The 27,845-nt window shown below is 32.6% G+C and overlaps 1 protein-coding gene across 1 annotated transcript in view; it reads right to left on the bottom strand.

Moving 5' to 3' along the window:
• LOC129953672 (octopamine receptor beta-1R-like) overlaps positions 1-24,632 on the bottom strand; it is a 141,247-nt gene extending 116,615 nt beyond the window's left edge. Inside the window, exon 1 of the mRNA XM_056067001.1 lies at positions 23,965-24,632. The gene's annotated coding sequence lies outside the window, so the exon portion shown is untranslated. The remainder of the gene's footprint in view (positions 1-23,964) is intronic.
• Between the last annotated feature and the right edge of the window lie 3,213 nt (positions 24,633-27,845).

Here is a 27,845-nt window from a genome sequence, read left to right as displayed (position 1 = left end):
TAATAATGTAGTAAATATGGTAGGGTTATAGGAGTTACGAGTTACGACTTATGTGGTACGAGGAAGCTATAGCTAGAGTTGGTTGGCCTACTATATAAAGATTTTGATATATTCGATTCGAATCATTCACTAAGCGGCTAAGTGAATTTCTGCCTATATTTTGTGAATTTTTAACATCAAAACGACATTAACTGAAAACCATTTTCAACATAATTTAATTCGAGCAAAGCAAAGATTATTCTATAAATAATAAATGGCTAAATGTTCTTTTTAGCAAAATTCTGTAAGCCCAAAATTCTTTGAAAGAGGAAATTGACAGTGAAATATGTAGGTCATCCCATAAATATAAATTTTGAGTAGAATGTGTAAATGAATATAGCTATATACTCGTACGAGTTTGCAAGGATATGAATGGAGTTATAGGTATTCGGATGTCCTGAGATTGTTTGTAGGTAGTTTTAAATTCAATTTAGAGACAATTTCACACTCATTGCGGTTATGTAGGGAGGCATTTAGTGCGGTTAAAATGGGTTAGCACTCTTTGGTTTGTTTTCTTTTTTTAGAATGCTCAAATTAAATTTAGTTTGCAATCAATAAAATTTGATTTAAAGAGAATTTAAAATCTGGTAGATAAAAAGACCATTTTTCATGAATACTGTATTGCATTTTTAAATCCAGTTCTAAATTTGGTCAGGGATGGTACCTTATAAACATGATGGCTCTATGACATGCATATACAAAGATTTGGTTTTCCCAGCTTAAGTTTTATATAAATTAGGTGGCACAACGAGCGGTCTCTTAAGAACTAGGGCCTTGTTCTTTTTGGCGAGTACTGTGGTCAGGGATTGTGGTGAACTATAGTTTAAAACCGATTACAAACATCTAATTAGAGAAAGCACTTGTTATGATAAGAATTACTTTTGGAGGATTTATCAATTCCCGTAAAACAAACTTTAAATGACGCTAGTAAGAATCGAACCTATAAGACCTCTTTCATGACAGTCACGCACCAGGTACTATGGGTTTTCAAAGCTTATTGTGTGATGCTATGAAGGAGGTGATGCTCTCTAGTAACCATTGATTTTGAAAGAGTACTTGAAATGATCGGAGTGCATACAATTCTTAATCAGAATGGCCCTAAAATGATAACATTTATACAAAATTTTCTTAACAATCGGAAGTTACGAATCAGGGTTAATAATAAATGTTCCCAAATATATTCAATGGAGAATGGAATTCTTTGAGGATCACCAATATCGGTGATTATATTCATAATTGCGTTCAGCAATATCAGTACGATCATCAATTCTGAGAAACTACTTGAGCATGGTCTATACGCTGACAAGCGCCAAGAAAAAAGACCACTTCTTCATAGGAGACGCTTTCATATGAGTTCTAGATAAAATCAAAAGTTGGACAGAGTCGTTCGGAGCGAAGCTATCTTTATAAAAAATCAAACAGTTGCATTTGTGCCGCAAGACAAGTCGTAAAAATTGTATTTTAAACTTTGGCCCATACATACTCAAAAACACCACTGAACTAACTATCTTGGGTCTTACTATCAATAAACCGTAGCAATATACCAAGCAGTACAAATAGCAAGTGACTTTCACATTGGACTGAATTACATTAATCCAAAGCCAGGTTATATCCGCCTTGGCTTTAAGAAATGATAGCATCAACTTAGCTCTTGCTGCATATCTTAAAAACTCACTGCAACCTACCATCTTCAGACAGCTTTACAATGAAATTGCACACAACCTTGCCTCAAACAATTTTGCCTTTTTGGCTCAAAAATAAACAAAACAAATACGATTCAAGCAAGTGCTGTCATTTCAATATTGAGTTTCCAGAAAAGAAACGTAGTAGGTTCTGTATTTTCTCAGATAGCTTCTCCACTTTAAAGGGAGAACTGCCTTCAGCATAAATAATAACCAAATTCCGATTACAACGATTTTATACAAATTATCCCAGTACCCCAACATACTTAAATTTGCCTGGATTCCAGGCCACAAAGGCATAGCAGGTAATGAAGCAGCTGACTATGCTGCCCAGCAAGCTACCAACTCTTCGTATCCAGTTTCAAATATATACAGCACCAATGATATCCGAGCTTTAAAAACGGCATCTTTTAATGAAAAGAACAATGTTTTCAAATTCTTATAAATCGTTATGACAGAAAAAGACACATAGTGATAAGGCATTCCACATTCACGTAGTACGGCTAAAGAGAGAATCTCTATAAATCACAATACTGCCGAAGTTAAATAGGTTCAAGTTGAGGCTTAAAACCTTTTACGAAATTTGCTAAATAAAACCTACGCTAGTCAAGACGAAACTAGACTAAACTTTTCACGAAATAAATCGAGACAAGACTGATTATTACCAGACTGAGAGTTTACCACCAGTTTTCGTTTTTGAATTTAAAGATATCGCCTTATATCGTTTTGCGAATATAACCACTTTACAATTTTTTAATTTTTTTAAATTTTATAGATGTTAAAACTTTGGTGTAATAAATTAAATGTTTTCCATAGAGTATCTTTTAAATTTTAAAATACATATAATTAGCCGAATTCGGTCGACTACCGCTAATTTAAATAGAGCCTTTGGAAAGCATAATACATAGATTTAATCCACTGGTACCAAATCGGCCTTAAGCCCAATAAAAGAAAACCTTTAATGTTTTTGAATAATTCCCGAAAGTCCCAAGGATAGGTTCACATGTAGGTTTATTTTTTTTTGTCCATCCCCATTATATCAAAATCGCTTGCGGAAAAAAAGAACTTCTATGAAATCCCTACCCTACATCCCTACCTTAAGAAACTCAATATTTTGAAAAAGAAAAATTCACATCTACTGTATGTTTTATATAGCATGGTATGGTATATCGATTTCATTTTGATGCTAATTCTATATAGAAACCTGGTTTCTATTTTTAACTCCTTAATCACATTAAAGTAACTAAGGCTGATTTTCGTATCGTTATCCAGCTCGTAAAAACAATTTTATGAGATTTGAAAAACCATAATAAATAAATCGATTAATCACTGACCTATTTTCAATGCATATATTATTTTAGTTTTCCCAGCGCATTATTTATCACGATGATAAAATACTTTTGCTGTTCTTGCGTCAAAATATAGATACTATCGATTGTTAAAAGATATTTTTGATTTGTGCGCTTAATAATGAAGATGGTTTTAGTAACTTTGGAAAATAATCTACTGTATACACAATCTATCGGATTTGACTTTATTATATCTGTCATGGGATTGATTAAGGCGATTAGAGATTACACCGCCACTTACATGAGGAATGATGTTTTAAGAATGTTTCTGATGTTGAAATCCAAACGTATAAGTAAGCTCTATGATGTGCAATTTAAAGATAGCACAACGACAAGACAGATTTATTGAGGAATCTAGTGAAAATGATTAAAAAGAACGACACCATTGATTGATGCGGACAGCATAAGGTATAGTTTCCATGTGGAAGTTTTGAAGCCCCTTACTGCATTTCATTTCATCGGATAGCATTCATTGCTTGTGAAGAGGAAGCTTTGACATTAATAATGTAAAACTATATCAACTAAATGAAAACCACGAAAACTCTTGTACTCAATATTTTGCAAAATTGTACCTCTTTAGCTGCACATTTTCAGTAATGACGTAGTTTCGCATTGCCAAATTTCAAAATTCTTAACCGTATAAACCTTTTTAATGGTTTTAGTACAAAAGATGTATTCATAAGCTTAACCGTTTCAAAAAGTCTTGATGTGCATGTGTTGATATAAGCATATCAAATTCAGCCGTCTGACAGTGTTTTTTTAGTTGTGGTCAAAGTGAAGCATTAGAAATGGGTCATTCTACCGAGTTCGAGGTCAAAGGGATAACCACATAAGGAATACAACAAAAGTCAGAAAAATAAAACTACAAATGATGATTACAAATATGTCTTAGACGTTTTACTTTTTAGGGACCTAGCACATGAGATCGGACAACGAATGAACGAATGGACGAAACATAACAATTTTGTAAGAAACAATTTGGTAAAAAGGAAGTGGGGTTGCTACGAACTGTCAAACTATATTCGCGTTCCAGATACCATCCACACTGCAATAAATAAATTGTTCGTGCTTAACCTCCAAATTATACTACTCTTGTTTTTTTTTTGTTGAAAAGGGTAATTATAAATTGACAATTCGTTGCTGTCTGCGAATAGAATGAAAAGTAAAAATATGCGAACATCAACAGTTCGCAGTTCGTAGCTCATGTGCAGGATGCTTTAGCCTTCCTTTTGCCAGACGCAATTAAAGTTTTTCAAAATGCATTTTTCATACTAAAACCCTGATAACTTTTTTCCTACAAGGTATTACCAAAAAATGATATAGAAAAACATCAAGTAACTTCCCCTGATTACAAAAACGTGTGTCCAAAACAGTTTTGATTTTAATGCAGTTAAAATTCTCTGTACCGGTTACATATTCCATTCCTACTACCCCATCTATATTTTCTTTCCACTGAGATATATTTTAGAATAAAAATACCAATTTTACTGGCAAAGCCATTTGCACAATATTGTATTTTCCATATTGATTAATAAATAAAAATATGACAGTGATACACTAGACACCGATCATTGCACATCTTATTTTTAATATTCTCAACAAAATGTGTATTTTTCCTATTTACGATATGAGTTATTTTACAAAACTTGCACACCAACTGCGGAAACGCTTCAAAACTTTAAGTAAAATATATGCTTAAACATTTTATCTGATTTTGAAGGAAAGTTATTTCCGCCAAATAGAAGCGTTTTAATGCCGGCTCTAGGTCTAAGATATAGAGAAAAGGGCGGAGCGCAGTAGTCAGTATTTTTTTTTTGTTAGATGACTATTTTTCAAATGTGGAAGCTCTACATTTTCCAATGTCTGATATCAAATACAAACATATATATTTAGAAAAAAATCAAAACTAAAAAAATGAGTTCTTTAAAAATGCCAACTGGAATATGTTTAAGACCTAATTGAGTTCAAAACTAAGAAATTTTCCTTATCTTCAATCCGATATATCCACTTCAGAAATTGTTCAAAATGTTTCCATGTTTACTAAAAGTGTTATAGAAAGTGTTGAACAATCTGTTCCTTCGAAACAAATAAGGTTAAATAGCAAGGCGATCCTTCCTCCTAACTCATTAAAATGAGAAACAGTTTTAGAAGAAGATGGATACGGACGAGATATTATTGCGTTCGATCAACTAAAGTATCATTAATGATCAGGAAGAGTATATATTACAATTGAGGAAGTTATTGATGTAATTCTTGAATTGAAAACTCGAAAGTCAACTGGTTCTGACAACATACAAAATGTTTTTTTTTTTAATTTTCCAAGGTCAGGTATAAAATTTCTTTTAAATTTGTTCAATTCTTGTGTTAAGACTACTTCTACTACTAATACTTTAGAACGTAAAATTATTCCAATTTTTATACCTGGAAAAACGCAACCAATCCTGTAAGTTATCGTCCTATAAGTTTACTAAGTTCTGTTAGTAAGTATTTTGAAAAAAATAATTAAAAACAAACTAATGACACACATTAACAATAATAATATTCTGCCTCGTGAACAATTTGGATTTCGATCGTACCATAGTAATGTCCACCAAAATTGGTCAAATAACCGGAATCATTAAAACCAATTTTACCAATGGTAAACGTACCGGTATAGTTTTACTTGACGTTGAGAAATCATTTGATTCTGTTTGACATGACTGGCTCTTACACAAGCTTGCAATGCTCAACTTTCGCATGTGTATAGTAAAAATTGTGAAGTCATTTCTGTCACCAAGGAGTTTAGTTATTTCTGTTAACAAAAATCTTTTGGAAATCTTTGAATGTACTGCAGGCGTGCCTCAAGGATCGATTCCTGGCCCAATACTCTATTCAGTTCTTACAGTGATTTGCCTGGTTTGCAAAACTACAATAAAGCTGTATTTGCAGGTGATACCTGTGTATTTTCTTCTGATTAACTTGGTTCCGTTATTGAAACCAATTTGCAATCTTCTTTGAATGCGCTTCAACAAAATTTCAATGATTGGAAGATTAAGATAAATGCTTTGAAAACTCAGGCTATCATTTTTACTCGAAAGAGAAAAGCCTGTTTTTTGCCAAGTAACTCCTTCATAATCAACGTTCGTAGAAGCAAACTGGAAATCAAATGTTAAATACCTTTGTGTCCACTTGGACAGTAAATTAACTTTTGGAATTCATGTCCAAGAAATCATAAAATTAGTAAAAGTAACCTTTTAAATTTTCTATCCTTTTTTTAATAGTAAATCAAATTTATTTTTCAAGCAATTATTCTATACTGATCACCTGCTTGGGGTAGCTGCGAAAAAGCTATATCCGAAGGTTGCAAACTTCTAAAACAAGTTATTAAAAATGATGTTGAACCTTCCTTGACATTTTTCAAGTAACGAATTAAACTTGTTAGCTAATGTTGAATATTTCTAATAGATTTATAAAATTAAAAGAACGATATAAAGTTTCCTGCGAAATATCTGACAATGCTTTAATTTCAAATTTAGCTTCAAAGTTATAATATTCAAAAGACAGATTTTTGTTATCTATTTATATTTTCTTTGCTGTTGTTAATTTATTAATTTATTTATTTTTGTTGATTTATTTATTTTTTTGTTAATTTTGTATTTACTTGTTAACTTATTTATTTATTTTTTAATGTATTTATTAGTTTTGTATTTATTTTATTTGATTCTTTTCATATATATTCATTTATTTACTCACTTATTTATTTTATTATTTTTTTATTTATTTTTAATTTATTTCTTCATTAAGTTATTTATTTAGTTAGTTACATGTATTTATTTATTTATTATTAAATATGTATACATTTCTAAATGCGATTGATTTGTGCTTATTGCCACTTTATTTGTTATTTATCTTTAATTTGTGTACTGATACAGTTTTGTAAAAGTTATAATTGAAATTTCGCACTGTTAGCTTTTGACTGCACTCCACCCCTTCTCTGTGTTTTATATTTATTAATGTATGTATTTATTTTTACTCTTTTGTTATGCTCTTTAATGAAGGTTTTTAAGTAGCTTTTCCTTCAACCAATACTTTTCCTTTGAATTTTTTGTTAAAAACTCATTTAAACTCGGCAATAGTAAGGTAGATAATATACAAATCTCTGTAAATTGTGCATTATATATTTAAGATACAAAAATAATGTAATATTTTAAGCTACAATAAAAATCAAAATTAATTCTTTATAGATAGTTAATATCATTGTAACAAAGCTTTTCCAGGACCCCTGCGTTAACCCTATCCATTCTTAAAACTAAACAAAAAAATATAATTTAGTTAAAAAAATTATCTGGAGCTTCTGACAGCATTGTTGTCATTGGCTTTATGGAAATTGAAACGTTGATTTGGTTACCCATGCAAAGCTACTGTGGTTGGTTATTTTTTTTATTAAATTCTGTTTTCTTAAACCATAATCACATTAAATCCCGGAAATGTTATTTCCCATCAACCTGTCAGTTGTCCATTCTTTCCAGAAATTAATTTTTTCGAAGCTAGTCCGGTGTGTTACATCAATTTAAATTTATTACAACAAAACTTTACCCCTGTTCTATTTATTGATGTATTTGAAAGGAAAACTTTCTCCACAAAGGGTTCTATTGATTTCAAACTCCAACGCAAGGGATAACTTTATAGCTTAAATTAAGATTTTTAAAATTACCTATAAAATTCTTCATTAAGTGTTCCGAATATCCACCGCACAAGTTTTATTTTATGTTTGAAATATTTTCCTTTTTGCTTTCTTTATGTTTCCCGGGTGTCCTTTGTATTTCGCTTTAACCTTTCGCCTACCTATAAAGCAAGTTCCTTGTATTTTTTTTTAGACTTCATACAGATACTGTAAGGTTATATTTATAAAACCATTTCGAAGTAAAAAAAAATTCATTAAGTTCATTTTACTTAGGCACCTACTCTGTATTTGTTCTGCAGAAATGAAAATCTAAAAAGGATATTATATACTTATGTAAGTATGTGTAGCAAGTATAAAAATACTGCACCACACTTTCATTACTTACCTATAATTTCATCAAGCATCTTTGACATCCTTGTCAAAAGTTTAAACTGCAAGTTTTCAATTCGACATCAAAGTAATCTCTTTTCTAATTGAAAATTCTTTGAGACGGTAGGAGTTACAATCTTCTTTACCTCTCTTGATTCTTATGTAATATCTGGAATTTGTGGGTGAAGTGCGTGGATTGTAATTTATTTGAAGGAAATCTATAATCTTTAAGAGGGAACGTATGTAATCATGAATGTTGCATATACACGTTATTTAAAGACATACATATGTTCATATCCATAAAATATATATTTTAATTTTAGAAGGTTTAAATTAAAATACATCATGTGTATGAGATACAAGAACATAATTTAATATGTTAAATTACATAACACATTATTATGAGTCTGTTTGAATCCAAAATTAACAAAGTACTATTAAAAAATCTGTTCCTTGAAATGTTTACATTTATGAACTACTCCTACATACATTCATATGTATGTATATTGTATATGTAATAACGAGTATGTATTGTTGAACATTTTCAAAACTTACATAATGAATTTTAAACTGTGGTTTTATACGAAAAAAATCCATGAAACCAAACACTCCAGTGAATTTGTGTTGTTATAGTTGCGGAAAATGAATATGAAGGCAAATGTTCTTTCGAAAGGCTCTTGGAAAAAGAATTTTTACGTGCAAAATCATGTAATCTGAACCTTAACTCACTCTAACCATGTAACCAAGCAGTGACGTACATAGGTTGTCTTGCCCGATAGGGTGGGATATAATTCAGTATCAAAATTATATTTATACCTCTCTAATTAATTAACAATTTGACCGCTGCCGCAGCCTGTAAAATGGAATGATAAGTCAATATATAAACTAACAACGTCTATTTCTTTAAAACTTAAGAAAAATCTTTTTATACTTACAATAACTTTCAAAAACTTCAATGAATAAATCAGTATAAAATCGAAACCTGCCCTAAAGTGAAATTAATTTATTTTTACTTATAATTTGTGATTACGAATATCCTAGCTACATTTGCAATATAATTCACAACCAAATATATAATGTTTAAATTGGCGAGGGTAGATTTTGGCGATCTGTGGTGGCCATTTTGTTTTAGTAAGATTTGTCAAATCTTTTGTTTATTATTCAGTCCCTTTTTCATGGCAAGTTACACAATTGAAAAGTACGTTCAAATGATAAAACTTCATTATCAAAATGAGTGCTCGTTAACGCAAACGTTGCGCGCATTGAGCCCATTTCATGGTAGACGTTTAATGGTGATCAAATTTGAGACGACCGGTTCAGTAAACAATTAGCTAACACCCGTACGTTCTAGAACCGAAAAATCGGCCGAAAAAATAGCAGCGGTCCGTGAAAGTGTAAAGCAGAACCCGAGATAGTCTATTCCTCGCCGTGCACAAGAACTCGGCTTTACTAAGACTTCAACTCGGCGAACTTTTCGTCGGGACTTGGGCCTACACCCCTACAAGATACAAAAAACCCAGACATCGCAGTTTGTTCGGTGACTGGACTTCGAATCGTTTGGAAGAGGATCAAAATTGAATGGGTGTGTTAACAAGCAAAATTTCCGTATATGGGACGACACCAACCCGCGCGAGGTTTACAGGTGATAGTCCATTATCAAAAAGTTACCGTTTTGTATGGACTTTGAGTCGGCGGCGTAAATATTCCGTACTTTTTTGAAAACGACGTTAGTGAGGCGGTCACCGTCAACAGCGAGTGCTACATAACGATGAAAACTACTTTCTTATGGCGCAAATTGAACCATGTGGACATAAACGACTTGTGGTTCCAGCAACACGGCGGCGGCGCTACGTGCTACACAGCAAACACCACGACATCTTCACACAACATATACCTGCCCTTATTGAAAAACCTTGTATTAAGATTGGTATTTACAAGCCTTGACAAGCAACATGCGTGTGCTTACTGGTGTTAAATACTGGGTTACCCATGAAGAACGTAGCGCTCCTTAAACTTTGCCTATATTTCCATTGATATGGATGTCCTATGTTAGAGAGCGGTTAAAGTTTACGTTAAAATTTTCAGCAGTTTCTACATATTCAATGGAGATATTATAACATAGGAAAATCGAGGAAAAGTAAGAGAGATCAAGAATCTTTTTAGACATCACTACTGCTGCAAAGGTATTTTACACAAAATGGCATGTTTGACAGTGTCAAAAAACTTAGAAAAATCAAGCAAGACTAAGAAAGTCAGTCACGCAAAGGAGTGCTGTACTTTTTCTGAAAGCCGAATTGTTTTGGAGTGACCAAAGAGTTTACTATGAGATAAGAGTTGACTTGTATCTTCACAATTCTCTCAGAGACTTTAGACAAATATGGTAGAATTTAAATTCAGCCATCGACAATAGAAGCTCTTGACAATTTGAAAAGATGGTGTACCTCGACTTAAAATTCGGTGCTCTTTTCCAGGGTTTGTCTTGATGTGAATATTTGGTCTATCATTGATCGGACTGGCTTGAATCCACTGGTACAGCATGTCCGTAATATTAAGTTTTAAGACGCTTACATAGAAAGTTGGATATGATCTTGTAGGCAACATAAGGCAGGCCCATTTAATTTTTACAGGACAATATTTTCTATATTTTCTATATTCGCATGTAAGCCATCCTATCCAGCAGATTTCTTGTTATTAAGGTTTTCTTAATTTTTTCAATATTAGGCGCTGAGTCTGGGTTTCTTTCGTCTACATGATGGCCATTCAGCAGCTACTGAAGTTGCCACTTAAAAACTTCTTAGATCTGTGCTTCGGTGAATAGGTTTCCTTCTCTGTTTCGAAGTACCTGAGATTTATAGAACCGGCTGGGTGTGCTGGTGTATGTACTGGGGTCCTCGAGATATCTGAGCTAAAAGTTGGTCTTTTCGTGCTACGCACGGTGTTTTCTGTTTTACCGGTTCTTCTCTCTAGCTGCTCTTGTTTTCCGTTGCAGCATTTTCTTTCGTGCATTTTACGCCTGCTGTTTAAGTGCCAATGCCTTTGTCGACCGTGTATATCTAGAACTTGCGAGAAACCCTACAACAGACTAGATGTGTCAAGAGACCCACTGGCAGCTTTGCAAACAATCCATCAGGAATGCTGCAGAAGAGATGCTAGGTTTCTCACAGCCACCACCAAGGAACTCCTGATTTGACTCCGAATGTGCTCAGGCAATAAATAACCTGGAGCAGACCTGGTAAGGAGCATGCACTAGCTAGTTAAAAAAATTTGGTCGGAAGAAAGCATGACCGGCGAGTAGAACTTAAGCACCATCTGCAAGATCCATTAAAAAGGTGACTGCCTCCTCTGCGCCAACTACAGAGGCAATAACATTTTAAACATCCCATAAAAGATCCTGTCAAGCGAATTATGTGAACGCCTGAAGCCATTTGAACCTTACTAGTGGCCTGGAAAATCTACCATCTACCAAATTTTTACTTTACGCCAAATCCGTGAAAATAACCAAGAACATAACATCGAAACACACAATATTTTCATCTATTTTAAAGCAGCTTATGACAATGTAGACAGAGACGAACTATACCGTGCCATGTTGAGTTTAGGCATCCCTACCAATCTGATACGACTTATCAGGGTGACGTTGGGAATTTCTTGTTGCTTCGTCAAAATTGTAAGAGACTCGACCGAAACCTTCAAAACCACCAGAGGACTTCCACAAGGCGATGCGTTGTCATGTAGCTGCTTCAATATTGTTCTTGAAAGAGAGGTGCGCAACACCAACGCCAATACTAGTGGTATTTACTGCCGTCAAATAGAGTCGATTCACACCGTAGACTTCGTCAAAACGTGACAATTGACAAGTATAACTTCAAGGTGGTAAACGAATTTCTTTATCTTGGCACTGCTGATAATTCTGCAAATGACATCAGCACGGAGATCAAACGTACGTAGAATTACCCATGCTAATCGCTGTTTCTCTGGCGGAGAAGACATAATCATGAGCTATACGAGCTGTACAGCGACATTCCAATGGTAAAAAAACTGCGTGTTCAACACTCAAGATGGCTAGGGCATATCGAGCGAATGAACATCGAAGCTCCAGCCCGTAAGGTATTCAACGCCAAGCCTGAGGGAACAAGAAACAGAGCCAGACCTCATCTCAGGTGGAGTACTCAAGTTAAGGCCGATGCACACCAACTTGGTATTTGAAACTGGAGGCACCAAGTTAGAGATCGAGTAAGCTTCCGAAAGTTATTACTTCAAGCGCTGTAGCGCCAACTTAAGAAAAGTAAGTTTAAGTGCCGCGCATTTATCATCAAACCAAGGATTCTTTTTCTTAGGTGGCTAATAGCATGTGGTAGGCTCGACTTCTCCTTTAATGATATCGTACGGTCAATTTCACATTGTAGTTCCTGACATTCTCTCGTGTGCTTAAGCATGCAGCGTTTAATTTCTTCCATTGGGCGATATTTGCTTTCTTTTCGTTGGACAATTGGGCCCTGAACTTTGCTACAATTAGAAAGTGATCAAAATTTGTACCTCAGAAGGTTCGCATCGCACGTCCAAGATTTTAGAATTGATAGTTGTTTTTTTTTTAGTCTCAATATGAATAAGTTTACTAGATTCTTAAAAAATATTCCAGCCTAATTTGGTCATCAATATTTCCTTAAAAAAAAAAAAAACATTTTTATGACCAACAAATTTTACGATGTTTTATAAAAAAAAAACAAGACAACCACAATTTTGATAATTCTAAAAGACAGAAAGACCAGTGATACTAACATTTGGCTATACGAACAATGTGACAATTAGTTATCACCTTAGCAGATTCCAGCCCTGAATTCTTTTGAATACGAATTTAATGTTACTTGTTACCTTATCAATTATTAATTTTTTTAAATCATAAGTCAAGAATAAAATTAAAGACTTAGGTTTAAATTAGTGTTATCTAACTTAGAGCTTTAGACAATATGTACTACCAAAATTAAGCAGTGTTTGTAGTAAGTGTAAGTAAGTAAATAAGTATCGAAGTAATTTATTTATTTACATTAATTTTTTGCAATATTTTGAAATAAAATGATGTGGCTATGCCGTCAGCCAGGTTGACAAAAAAATTAAGAATATTTAAATATATACATATGTATATGTTTTTGAATTTAATAGAATTCTGTTATTAATAACAATCTATACTTTTAAATATCTTTCAGATATGTTCTTAATGTTTTCCAATCATGCTCTTTAAGGATGTTTATAGTCTCTTGTAGGGTAAGAACATTTTTCCCGAAAAAGTAGTGTCTTTGAGTTTTGAATATTGGACAGATACCAATGAAATGTAGACAATATCCTTTAATTTTTTTTACAAGGATTTCAATTGAAGTCGAGAACTTCACATCTTGCTTTAAAAATTAGGGCTATCTCTTCATAAGTCAGTGAATCCTTTAAATAATTCCTGGAACCAAGTTAATAGCTGAGCTGAATGAGTCTTGAGCTTTTTCTATCAGTGAAAAAGTTTTTTTTCAAAGTTTTTTTGTGTCAGCTTATAAATATGAGCATTTCTATTGATTAGGTCAAAAGCAGCTTTAAAGTCAACGAAAAATGCCAAGACCTTTTTGTTACGTGCTTGAAACGCTGATAGTGTAAAAATGTGATGGATCGTTGAAAAGTTTTACTGAAACTAGCATGTAGATCCGATGAAATATTGTTCTGCTCGATCCATTTTTTGATCCTCAACAACAAGTATACTGCACAATATTTTTCAATTACATTCATGAATGAAATTCTTCTGTTTAGAGTTTAGTGAGAATTTTTTATGTATGTGAAAATGACGGATTTTTTGAACGCTGAAGGTATGTCGGCATTCATAAAGATTTAATTGAAAATATTTAAATGGTTTAGATGCACATGGGTTGCATTTTTGAAAAATTCGTTTGGAATTCCATCTTCACCAGCTGCCTTGTTGTTTTTTGGTTTGTTTGACACAGCTCCAATTCCTTCGCTTTCAATGTATTCATCACAGTGATTAAAGGAAGGAAAGGTGAAAGTTGTAAAGCTAGAATCATTGGATAAAAGAAGCTCAAACTGAGTGGCAAGGATTTCGGTAGAAATACCCGCACCTATTTTATAGTTGGTTCCGTTAATTTTGTTCGCAATTTTCCAGATACCAGCTTCTCCGCAGTGCTTTCAGAAGTGCAAACGATTTTTTCCGAGCTTTGTAGTAGTCATAGTCAAACCATTGTGTTTGTATTTTTTAGCCATAACTGCGAGTGTTTCAAATGTATCATTTTGAATAAAGTTAATCAAAAATTGTGTGTGCGTGTAGTCAAGTTTTTATATTATTCTAATGGAATGATCATAAACTAAAAGCTTACAAAACGGGTTTTAAATTCACAAAAGGAAGCCAAATTATTCAAACTGAATTGACAAAAATTACTTCTATGTACTTGCTGCTAATTTTTATATTTATTTTTATTTCATTTTTTAAAAAGCACCCAATTGTCCACAATCATATTCTATCTTATTTAAGCTCATGAATATATAGCATAATGTTCGTTTTTTTTGAATATTTGAATAATAAATTGTGATTTACTTATAATTTGTATGCCCAGTCCTCAGCACCCTCATCCATAAAAAGTATCTATATGTACCTTTTTTTTACCACCTGCAATAACAAATGAGACGGCATAAAGATTTAAAGATACCTCCAATCCTATTTTTGTGACACTGATGCTTATTTTGTTGTATGTAGGCAGAGCATATACTTTTGTTTAGTTGTTGTTGTTGCCGTTGTTGTTATGTTGTTTGAGTTAAATAAATGAATGCCATTTCCAAATCAAAATAGGTATGCATATATACAACATAGGTACATTTAAAAAAACACTAAAGCTGTATTTATTACGCACGATGAAATCAAGGATATCAGGTATTTTAATCAAAATGTCACGCAATCACCTAGATTCACAGACAAACATTCGAGATTAAACTTTTATGAAGGGGAACGGCCCGCTGCTGCTGTGTTACTTTTTGTATCCAACGGATGCTAGGTCCTAACTCATCCATTTTGATCTTGTCGGTGGTGTATTATGGTAGGTTAGGGACGTATTACTTATTCATGCCGGATAGGATTCCCTTAATAAACCATTCCAAAAACGTGAGTTACATAGGTATATCTAATTGTACACTGCTCTAAGGGGTGTGTATTGTGTTTTGTGCAAAAATAAATTAAAGACAAATTTGAGGTAAATCTTAAACATTAAACTGATCAATACAATATTGCTTTGGCCATAGGTTTTCTTCCGAAACCGAAACGATTGCACAGAAATGTTACAAACAAATTTAAATAGCTAATCCTGGCTGACCGCAAGTTTAGTTTTTGGAATTCTTAAATCTTAATTTAGTTTTCTTTAAACTTTATTCATTTTAAACAGGAAAGAAAGTGAATAAATCTATAGTAACACCGTTTTGACTACAAAGTAATCACTTGTTAAAAATGTGTAATTTGAAAAGATTACGATTAAGATACAAGTTATCCATTTTGGGATTTCAAAAGTATAGGAATTCGATATCTTTCAAACAAAGCTGTTGAACCAATTTGTGTAATTCAGTTGAAATTCTGATATTTACGAAAATGTATCGCTTAACTATCTCACGACGCATAAGAACTGTTAAAATCTACTATAAAAATGGTGATTCTGCCACATCCACATATAACGTGCTTTAAGAGGAGATTATGGTTTACAACTAACTACCCAAGCAATTGGCAAAATTTTGAAGAAATTTAAAGAGCCTGGATTGGTTGCGAAGATGTAATGCATGTGAATCATCGTTTTGCCTTACCACTGAAAATATCGCAGCTGTAAGTGAAAGTTTAGCCGGGGACTCGAATGTGTCGATTTCTCGTCTTTCTCAAGAATTAGGACTGTCTTATTACACATTATGGCGTGTTTTGCATTTGGACCAACACCTACATCAATATAAAGTCCAGCTCACACAACAACTAAAGCCTGCTGACCATTTACAACGGCGTCGTAAATACGTCGAATGGGTGCTAGAAAAACGGAGCGATTTTTCAAACACGATTTTCTTCAGTGACAGAACACATTTCTCATTCCGTGGGTATGTTCATAAACAAAATTGTAATATTTGGTGTTCTCCTTAAGTAAGCCTGAAGCCATTATAACCGCAAAAAGTCATTGCTTGGTGCTCTCTTTGGTCCAGAGTTGTGATCAGACCTTACTTCTCTAAAAACGACGATGGAAAAACTATCAAACTCAATTCGGAGCTTTATGGTCATATGATAACTGACTCTTTTTTATCGGCTATTGAAGAATATGACTTGGAGAATATGTTCGTTTAACAAGACATGCCACACAACTAAAGCGAATATGGCTTTATTGCCCGAGACATTTTCTGGCCGCATTATTGATCGTCGAGGCGATACCAACTGGCCACCAATATTATGCGAAAGACCGTGTTTATGCAGATAAACCTTTAACTCTTGAGCACTATTTGAGCATGTGTCAAAAAAGGTCAAAAATTAGATCAAAAGAATCGATGCTTGCAAAATTCACGTGGTGATCATTTAAAAAATGTAGTGTTTCACACATTATGTCAACGTTTCATTTTTAAAATAAAAAGAAATTTCATGAACAAAAATATTTTATATGTGTTTTAATTACGTTTACTTTTGAAACCGCAAAATGGATAAACCCGTACTTTAAGAACGACCTAATAAACATAAATATCAACTATCACGAAACTTTTTAGCAGTTTCCTGCGACTTGAATGCGCTTTTGCATAACCCCACAATTGGATTTGAATTTATAATTACAAACCATACCAATAGTAAGCAATCTTTTGCTGAGGTAAAAGGGATGCAAAATGGCACAATCAGCCACTTTCAAAACCTGGTATATATGCATGACAAACTAACAATCCCATAAGCAAAAAAAGGGTGGTCAAATGAAGTATATAACAAGGTTGTGAGAAAATTCTCAAAAGGTTTGTTGAGGTTAAAATTAATGATAAAGAAGATAATTAATGATAATGGGCTACAATCTTTTACGAGTATAGCGTTCCTTGTTTTAGCGAAATCTATTTTCGGTTAAAACAGTTAATGCAGGTTAAATGCGAAGCTTTTTAAATACTTGTTTTGTATGCAAAAACGTTTTCTCTCATTCCAAGAAAGACCATCTAAATAGTTATGAAAAAATAAAGTTTTGAGCAAATGATTGTCATCATTCGTTTTATTTCATCACATCAGATACACACATTAATAAACTTTAAAATTAAATGAAATACAATAAATTTGTATTTAATTATTTCAAATTTAGTTTTAAATATACGAATGGAGTGGTTAAGAGGAGAACTCGCTTCGGTAAGCATCGAGAACATTCAGAGCCTACAAGAACCTATTTGTTTCTCGAACCGATTTTAGAGATATAAATAGGCCCTCGGAAGCGAAGCGGTTCATTATTGATTGTGACTGTGTTTGAAAAGTAATAATTAAAAGTTTTGAATAAATAAGTTTGTGAGTAACTTGAATAAAGTGAATTTGTGTTTTATTTCCAAAGTGTGAATAAGTTTTAATTATCGGACCTAGCCGAATATTACATTGGTGTCAGAAGTGGGATTAAAACTTATTGAGAATAAAAATATTGAGCAGTGATTGAACTATTTTGTGTGAAGAAGTGAAGTTTAAAATTAAAAAAAATGAGTAAAGTTTAAAAAGGCTTAACTGTCCCTGAGCTAAAGGCCGAACTAAGCAAACGTGGCTTAAGTGGGAAATGAGTACAAAACGAACTCGTAAAACGGCAGCAGGAATGGAGCAAAACGTTTGCTTTCGAATTAGGAGCAAAATTGGAAGAGGTAAAAGCAAATGTTGCCTTATCTAACATGAAGTAACTTCTTTTAGCCAAATTTGAAGAGAATGAAAAGAATGTTCTAAAGCGGTTCAACAAAAAACAGAAAAACCTTTTAGAAGGCAAGTTTGCGGTCTTCGAAGGGAAAATCAATACTCTCGACGAGCTCATCGAAAAACAAAATGCACGAAACCATAGCAAATGAACTAGAAAAAATGCAAAAGATGAAAGCTCGAGAACCTTCTGGTAAGTGCTCAGGAAAGAGAGAAATGAATCCTCCTAGCTTTGATGTTCAGATTCCGTGGTAAACCTACCCAAAACAGTTTGAAGCAGCAGCGTTAACAAACAGCTGGGACGATTACGAAAAATACATTGCTCTTACGAATAGGATCTGCTGCTGAACTGCTACAAACCATCCCAGCAGAGAAGAGTGGTGACCACACAGTTCTCACGAGTTCAGCTTACCAATAGGACACAGAAAAGAGGTGAAACTCCGCAGCAGCTTCAGGCAGATATCCAGTGATTGGTTCACCTGGCATATCCAGCATTGGCATTCGCTCTGAGGAGGGAAGCTGCAGAACAAGCTTCCCAAAACTTGAGAATTAGAAGTCCAAGAATGCTTTTATCAGAAGGCTACTGTGGAAAGAAGGGTCCTTCAAAACTATGTTTTTTTTTTTAAACTAAATTGTAAGTAATATAATTGGGAAGACATTTTAAAAAACTTTGGAAAATATTTAGTAAAAACCTTAAATTACACCATACATGGATGAGGAATTTCTTGTTTTGTGTTATAGTTAAAATTAAATTTTTTTTTTAGTCAAATCGGGGGAGCAAGAATGGTAAACTCCATTCCTTACTAAACCTGATACTGGTAAATTAAATGTTTATTGTCAGTGAGCTAAATTTCAGAAAAAATATTGCAGGGCTCCCACGTCGCGTGAACACTAGAGGAGGGACTATCTTTCAAAATGCTGTCTAATAACTAGCATTTGTTGGTGACTTTGATATAATCGGAAAAGCTTAGAATGATGTCAATAAGGGTTTTGTGAGCATTGAGACAGAGGCCCAAAAATGGCTTAAAAGGTTATTGAAGTACATGTTGTCATAAACCTTCAACACCGCTGTCTCGATCAAAACGTCACTATCAACAGTTGTAACTTTAAATTGGTTAAGGACTTTGTCTAATTGGCTAAATGCTTTTTTTTGGGCTAAGAAAGCAACTATCTCTAGCGCCCAAAGTGTCGCTATATAAGACCCTTATCATCCCTGTCTGGCTATACGGTGCAGAACAATGGATTAATGGATAAAAGCGGATGAAAGCACCTTGGATCGTTTGGAGAAAAAAGTTCTTCCCGTATGGTGAGTGGAGGAGAAGATGGAACGAAGAGCTATACAGCGACGTAGACTTAGCCAGAAGGTTAAAAGTATAACGACTGAGATGGCTGGTTCACGAAGAGCTGATGAAAACCAATGTTCTGACCCGTAAAGTCTTTAAATCCACTCTTACAGGAAATCGCAGTAGAAGGAAAATTATCACACACAATTTAGAGTACACAACTGGAGACACATCTAACTAGGGACCGAGCTAGATAAATGAAAGTTTGATGGGTGAGGCACTACTTCATACAGGACTGTAGCGCCACTTTAAGTAAGTCAGTAAGTAAGTAAATGAAAGGCTTTCTGTAAAATGATTTAAAAGTATTACCCCCGAGATTACAAGAATTTGGCTGCAAGTTTTTAAGTTATAAATCATGTCCTAATAACTTGAAGGTTTTTTTGTAAAAAAGTCTTATAAATAAAAGAGATTTTTGGGAACAATTGTTTGTAAATTTCTATTAAATTTTTAATTTAAACCATATATCCTGTATACGGAAGCAAACTTTTAAATTGAATCCCTTGCTTAAACAAATATTTAAAATATTGGGTAATTCATGTTTCGGCTTCAAAAGTAAACCTAAAAGAGGTGCTGGAATGTAATTAACACTAATAAATTCCCATTCATCTCGATATTTCTAAAAGTTTTATAAACTAGATTCTTTTAAAAAATTTTCTTAAATATTCACTAAAAGTTGACAACTTTTGTTTTAAAAATTTAGTATCACGAACCTAACCTATCACTGTATTCACAATTTACTTTAAGTCGATATCTCTGCCCGTTCTTGGGATATGGCCGATAAAAAAAGGTATCACGAAAGAACGGACAACCTGAATGAATCGGTGTCTCACACACGGACATGTTTCTAAAAACCTTTGATTTAGATTCAGGAGACGTGTCAAAATTTTCAATCCAACAAATTATACCGATAACAATAACTCGTAAAGTTGAAAAAGAATATCGTTCTATATTTATATAATAAATTAGTTTAAGTTACTTTAATTATTTATTAATTTATTTATTAGTCCATCAATTGATATTATAATACATAATTGTTCATTTGTTAGTTTAGTTGTTTACGTATTCATTTATACATTAATTTGTTTCTTCATTTATATATATACTTTGTATTTATGTATTTAAGATCTTGTTATCATTTATTTATTAATTAATTTATTTATTCATTTATTTATTAACTTCCCATAGGAAATTATTGTAATGGGTGTGATCAATCAATCAAACTAAAAAAAAAATTGTAAAAATTTGAAATTTTGTCTACCAACTTATTTTATTTTACACAAAATTGTTTTAGTATTTTTTTTATAAAAATATAACAGTCCTTTTTTCATACAAAAAATAAAATCTACAAAAAATTGTACGCAAATTTGGTAAAAATTGATGTTCGGTTCTTGATGTCTCTCAAATTAATTTCATTCATCCAATTTGTAAAAAAATTTAAAAATGCTACTAAAATTGGTAAAAAAAATTTCGAATAAACATCTATTTAACAAAACTAGATTTTAAACTTAACTATTTCCTTATATGAAAAATATTATTGGTGATTTTAAAATTTGTAACAATAATTCGGTTGACAACTTTGTTAACCCAACATAAAAACCTACAAACTGCTAAGCAAGACAAATCGACAGACGGGTTGGGAAGTTATCAGTGTGGGTCGCATCTCTGCATCTTTTTTATTTATTAAATAATTTATTTGTTTACTTACATAATTATTTTTTAGTTATTTATATATAAAATAATTTATTTATTTATTCTTTTATTTATATATTTATTTATTTTTTATTTATTTATTTACTTCTATCAAAATGAAAAGACTGATTCAACTATACAATTGTTAGCATTTATTTCTATTTATTTAATTTATTTAATTCGTTACACACACTTTTAAATAAATGTGTCTTGCAAATGGTTTAAAAAACTACCATCTCCACTCTAGTTCCCACCTTATTTTAAGCGTATTTACTGTGTAATCATTGATGGAGATTCTTACCATTAGCTTTTCCTTCCAATTATATTTGATCACGTTCTTTCAATTTTTTTTAAGCATATTATTGACATCAGTAACGTATCGAAACCATATCTATGCAAATTTTGCAATTGCCATTTTGTAAGAAAAGATAAAAAAACGCTAATAATAAAAGAAAAATAAAACCTAATGCGATACAATACTATTTCATTTATAAATTTAGAATGTTTGGAAAACTATTTAATTAAAATGGGCACTTTGGTAAAATGTATCTATAATTCCCTGTCATAGCTTAAGGAATGTTGATTTTTAGTACATCTAAAGATCACAGAATATTTGGGTACACTTGATTTTATACGTAGCCCTACAAATTTGGTGATCGTCAATCAATAGATCTTGTTGGCGAATTTTAAAATGATGGTACCGAGTGACTTTTCACACAATAAAGCCATAAGCCCTTATTACGAGAAGCGAATCGAACATTCGACTTAGAGCCAACGTTTGAGAAATCCAATATAGAAAATTAAGATGGGTGAATATCGATGGGTTAGAATCTTTTTTTCTAAGAAAGTTGGCTTTGGAAGTGAATATTGAAATGATATTCATGGAATGAGTGTCTTCAAAGAAGTTCGCTTTCAGTAAAACGTTCGATTCACTGCTCGTAATAAGGGCCATAATTGCTTCGAATCATCAGCAATACTTTCACATGCAGAAGCAAATGTCTACTACAAGGTCACCTTACTCGGGACTTGTACATGTACATACTTATGTTGATTAAAACAAAGAAATAAATTCCTTATGTAACAATTATTTTTTAACTTAATATTCATGAACTTCACAATCAATAGTAATTGAGTAATGAACTTAAAGCCGCTACGGTTGATTCGCCAATAATTTTATCGTATTGTTTTGTTGTTTGACGGACCATTTAAGTAAATGGCAAACATTCCATTAATATTATGACATTTAAAATGCCAGCTGAGTTGGACAGGTGTCAAATGCCAGCGCTACAAACTTGAAACCACAAAATGTATAGCCTTCAAATTATTTTCAGAGCCTGAGTAGGGTTACTCGAAGTAGTTTTCTACTAAGAGTTGTTTGCTTATTGTCAAGGGGTTTTCAATATTTTCAATTTATTTTAAAATTATTTCTACAAAACCCCGAAAGAAAAGTTGACTAATGACTAACACGTTTTGTTTTAAGCATAACACACTTCACGTTTAAGGATCTAAATTGATTACAAAACACATGTAGCCACTTTATATTTGAAATTGTTTTAAATAAATATGTACACACCACCAAACACAACTATATATAATTATGTACATATTTTTGAATTAATTTCAACCCAGTCAATCTTTAAATAAAAAAAAAAAACAACACTTAACACCATCTTCAGAACTAATCTCTTTTCACAAAACCCCATAAGTAGTAAGACTGAATTCTTTTTATTTACTTTTTGAATAAGAAATTTCGGCTGAGAGCATTTCACAACTAATTGATATGCATGACGGCGTACTGAAAGGATTTTCTTTTACCAATTTCACCTCTTTTCTCAAAAAATAAGAGTAGGTATTCCCAAATCAAATACTGATAGTCCTTCATCAACAAAAACATTCACTTAAAGGCTTTCAAAGTGTTTATTTTGCTACCAATTTAGAGAAAAAATGAACAAGTGTTAGGGATTTTTCGTTTGTTTTTTAAACGAAGGTGTTGGCCCCATGTGATGATGTGTGTTTGAAAGTGAAAATGTTTTACATTTTTATTATGCTCAAACAAAAACAACATCAACGGAAATTTCAATTCAATAAATATAAATAAAAATAAAAATAAATACCCCAAGAAGCACTCGTTTTCCAGAGAAAAAGAAGAACAAAGATATAGGGACTCCATTAGATGTATAGATCCCATCCCAAGGAAATCTATTATACCTATATAATATCATCCCTGAAACTGTAGAGCAAACAGTGATAACGGCAACGGCAGTGGCAGTAGCAAAGGCAGCGGCAAAGGCAGCACCTGCGAACGAAGAAGCAAGTATGAACCTAAAATAGAAAGTCCTGGAATTCCTTCCACTTCCACTTCCACTACCACTTCCAAGCCTCATATCCCTCGATAGCAAATCAAATTTATTCAACGTTATCGACGTCGTCGTCGTCCTCATTGCTCGTCATTTTGTATAGTCGTTGTCCTAGCCATTGTATTGATGGGTGATATTGTCTTCCTTTGAAAATGAGAGGAGCTCTATCTATATCGATTATCGTATAATAAATTATAATTTCACCTGTGTACCTACACGGTAAAATGTCAAATATGTTATTTACCTGTCTTACCACCACCGCGCCGTAGAGGATAATAAACTCGCTCTCGTGTTCCTTTTGGTTAAGAATTTTTTGTTTGTATATAAGATACGAGATAGCAGGCGAGAACCTCCTAAACATATTCAACTTATTCGAAGTTGTAAAGTAGGGCCTGAAGGGACTCTTCAGAGGGAAACATTAAGAGACAAGGCCGAAAGTCGGTCGGTCTGTGAGGGTCGGTGGAGTAAAGCCCTTATACTTAAACTATACTACACAACATTATACTTTATACCCCTAAATATATGTACATTTTAACACGCCATCCATAAACGAGCTTCATAAATACCTTTTTCTTCTGTTGAGAAGATAATTTCCGTTTCTTCAAGGCTTTCACTATCTTTTTTGTTGGATTTGGAAAATTATTTTTATTTCTATCACTAGATATATTGATAACACAACAACGAAATGGTTTCGGTTTCAAAAAACGGATGTGTTGAAATAAAACCCTCTTCACTTTGATAAACTCCACTCCAACGGCACTCGATATTTAAAATTTAAATATATCTATATGTAAGTATAGGTATAGATTATTTTTGAAACAATGAAACAACAGTTATTTATTTATTATTATTATTATTTTAAAAACACTCTAGATAATAAGCAAGCACCCACTTTGACACATTATTAAAAATTATTATAACAATTTAACACCGCGAAGAAAACAACGACGACCAATAAGTAGGAGAAGAAGAAGAAGAAAGCAGACACAACTTTCCTTTCTGATAAGAATCATTGACTTTCCGATAAGTGCGTCTCTCGTTGTCGTCACACACCTGAGTCTAGAAACGAATTGAATGCCCTGGTGTTTTACCCGCAAGGATACCACGCTCCCTATGTACGGCTGTACTATACAATGGAGCGACAATTACAAAGGACCTATAATCGTGAACCTGTATCTGCAAACATCTCAAGAGTTAAAAAAGTTTCCATCCGTTTCGCTTTTGTTCTCGCTCTGAGAAAGTTTTTTCGAGAGAATATAACACTCTTATCGATAGTGAATCGAGCTTTTAAGGACGATATGTGTGTAGCAGGATTGCCATCAAGTTGTAAATTCTAAGTTTTGTGTTGCGGTCATGGCGATACAATTAAAAGTTTGTTAATCCCTCATTGTTGGGGATTTTATGTTTTGGGTTCCAGTCGAAACAATTAGACTTTTGCAACTTTTTTTTAAATAAAAATAAAAATAGCTATTATTAAAGGGTGGTTGAATTTTAAGTTGATTTTGAATAAAACACAAATTATTGTCATTTCTTTTAATATCATAATATTGGTATGGTTCAATTATGTATGGAACAAAAAATCGGCCAAAATGCCACCACCAGACGGTGTCGTGAAATAAGGTAAAGTAAAATAAGACCAACTTTTAAAAAATTGTACATTAACGCACTTCCTTGTATAAACGGAGATTTGGAGAGCATTTCACGTTGGTCTCAATCTCATGGCCTCTTATTAAACCCTTTGAAATCAAACTGTCTCGTTATTTCACGGAAACCATTAAACTTATCCTACTTGCCATTGGTATTCCTTAACAATACTCCAATTATATACTCTGAGACAGCTAGAAATCTGGGTATTCTTTTTGATCGCTGCTTGACGTGGGATAATCATATAAATTCAGTCATAAGAAAAACGTTTGGTGCTTTACGTTCCCTTAAAGCCTCTCAATCTTTTACCCCTATCAAAACTCGAATTATGCTGGTGAAAACATTAATAGTACCAATTCTTATTTATGGGTGTGAAATATATAGTTCGTGCAGTTTTGAAAGCAAGCGTAAATTAAATGTATAGCTTTCAACAGCGCAGTTCGTTATATCTATGGTTTACGAAGATATGAGCATGTTTCAGCGTTTTTAGTTAAGCTTTTCAACATGACATTTAACAGTTTCCTGGAGCTTCGCCCTCTACTTTTGTTTTCTGACATTTTACTAACGCATGAACCCCGCTATTTGTCCAAAAGAATACGAACGCCTACTTCGAGTAGATCCGGACAACTCATTCATCCGCGGTACTCATCGTTAACATCGGAGCGCCAATTTTGTATAAATAGTATTCGTCTTTGGAATAGTCTTCCACGCGATATTAGGAGTATTGAAGATCCGCGAAGGATAAAGATAGAAATTAGAAATCATCTATCGTCTTTAAATGTTTGAGCAATAATTATGATTAGAATTAATTTAATTAGTTTTCTTCTTATTTTTCTTCGTTTTTCTTTGTTATAGAATAAATTGTAACTACTTTGAATTATCTTTTATACTACTTCTTATAAAAATACTTATTTGTAATAATAGCTTTTTACTAGCTTGTAAGATATTGTATCAGCAAACGATAATAAATTGTTAATTTGTTAAAATTGTTATTGTTAAAAATAAAGGCAATTTTTAGCAGTTGGCCATATTTCACTTTGAAAAAATGAAATTATGCTAAATTGTTTTGAGTAATAAGACCAAATTTTTTTAACGGTGAATTATGTAGCAAACCTCTGCTTGGGCACAATATTGGATTTGGGGTAGGTGCGAGGTTGAGTACAAAGTGAAAAAAAAGACCCACACTGATAACTTCCCATTCAGTCTGTTTATTTGGCTTGCTCAAAAGTTTGTAGGTTTTCGTGTTGGGTTTAAAAAGTTGTTAGTTGAATTATTCTTACAAATTTTTAAATTACCAACAATATTTTTCATATAAAGAAATAGTTTAGTTTGAAAATCTAGTTTTGTAAACGAGATTTTTAGTCGAAAACTGATTTTTACCAATTTCAGTACCATTTGTTAAATTTTTACAAATTGGATGAATGAAAATAATTCGATAATATCAAGAACCGAACATGATTTTTATACAAAATTTGCGTATTTTTTTTGTAAATTTTATTTTTTTATGAAAAAATGGACTGTAGGATTTAAAAAAAAACTAATGAATATCGAGAACAATATTTTCTGTGAAATAAAAAAAAAAGTTTGAAGATAATATTTTTAAATTTTAAAAAGCTATTTGAGTCGAATTTTTACCAAATTTTTGTTTTTTTGTAAAAAAACTGTAAATTAGAATTTTTTTAGGAATTTTTTAAGGTTTCTAGTTTTTTTGTAAAAACACTGTTAATTAGATTTTTCTCAAAATTTTTCCGAATGGTGAAAACAATATTTCTTATAAATTAAATTAGTTAAAAGCCATAATCTCAAGTTTTTGAAAAGATATTTGAGCCGAAATTCAATTTTTACCAACTTTGAGGAATGTTTTTTGTAGGTTTTAATTTTTTTGTAATAATACCCTAAATTTGTTTTTTTTTTAAACTTTTACCAGATGTTAAAAACCTTTTTTGCTGCACAAAATTGTTTTGAAGATAAAATCATTTTTTATTTGTAAAATTCGAGATGAAATTTTTGTTCATTTCTTTCGATTTATAAAAAAAAACACCGTTAGTTGTATCTTTTCCCAAAAATAGTATAAAATTTAATTCAAGTCTTTAGCGTCATTGGTTCGTAAGATATTTAGGGTTAACCAAAATGTTTATCTTTATTTAAACTGCTATGGTAAAAAAAAACCCAATTTTCTTGAGAGACCTTTCTGCATCTTCCTGCCTTTTAATCTGCATAACAAAATTTATTTGAAGGGGATATCTCTACTGGTTCTTGAGCTATGGACAACGAAAAAAATATCTTGAACGTACGTACACATGCACCCACAGACATCTTTCTAAAAATCTTTTATTTCGACTCTAGGGACCTTGAAATGTCGAGAAATGTCAAAATTTTCAATTTGACAAATCGGACCCATTACAATAACTTCCTATGGGAAGTTAATAAATCCAATTTGGCATTATTTCACTTTGCAATAATACCAACTGTTGAAACAGCTTTATTACGCTTTACAAAGGTGAAATAAGACCATTTCTTGAAACTCGGCATTATTTCACTTGGCTTTCTTTCACGGCACCCACCGCGACCACGTCTGCACACCTTTATCCGATGGTCTAAATGTTCGATGACGCTGACGCATAATTGAGGTTTTATGCCGTTTTTATCCCGAATCATCTTATCCTTGAGCTCTTGAATTGTCGTTAGGTTATCGAAGTACACCTTTTTTCAAATAACACCAAAGAAAAATTTCCATAGGTGTCAAATAATATAATCTTGGCTCTCAAATGACATCGCAACCACTTTTGATAACATTGAATTT

This window comes from Eupeodes corollae, chromosome 1 (assembly GCF_945859685.1).
Source record: "Eupeodes corollae chromosome 1, idEupCoro1.1, whole genome shotgun sequence".
NCBI classification, from domain to species: Eukaryota; Metazoa; Arthropoda; class Insecta; order Diptera; family Syrphidae; genus Eupeodes; species Eupeodes corollae.
The sequence above is the reverse complement of the archived record's forward strand: the minus strand, read 5'-3'. Positions and strand labels throughout refer to the sequence as shown.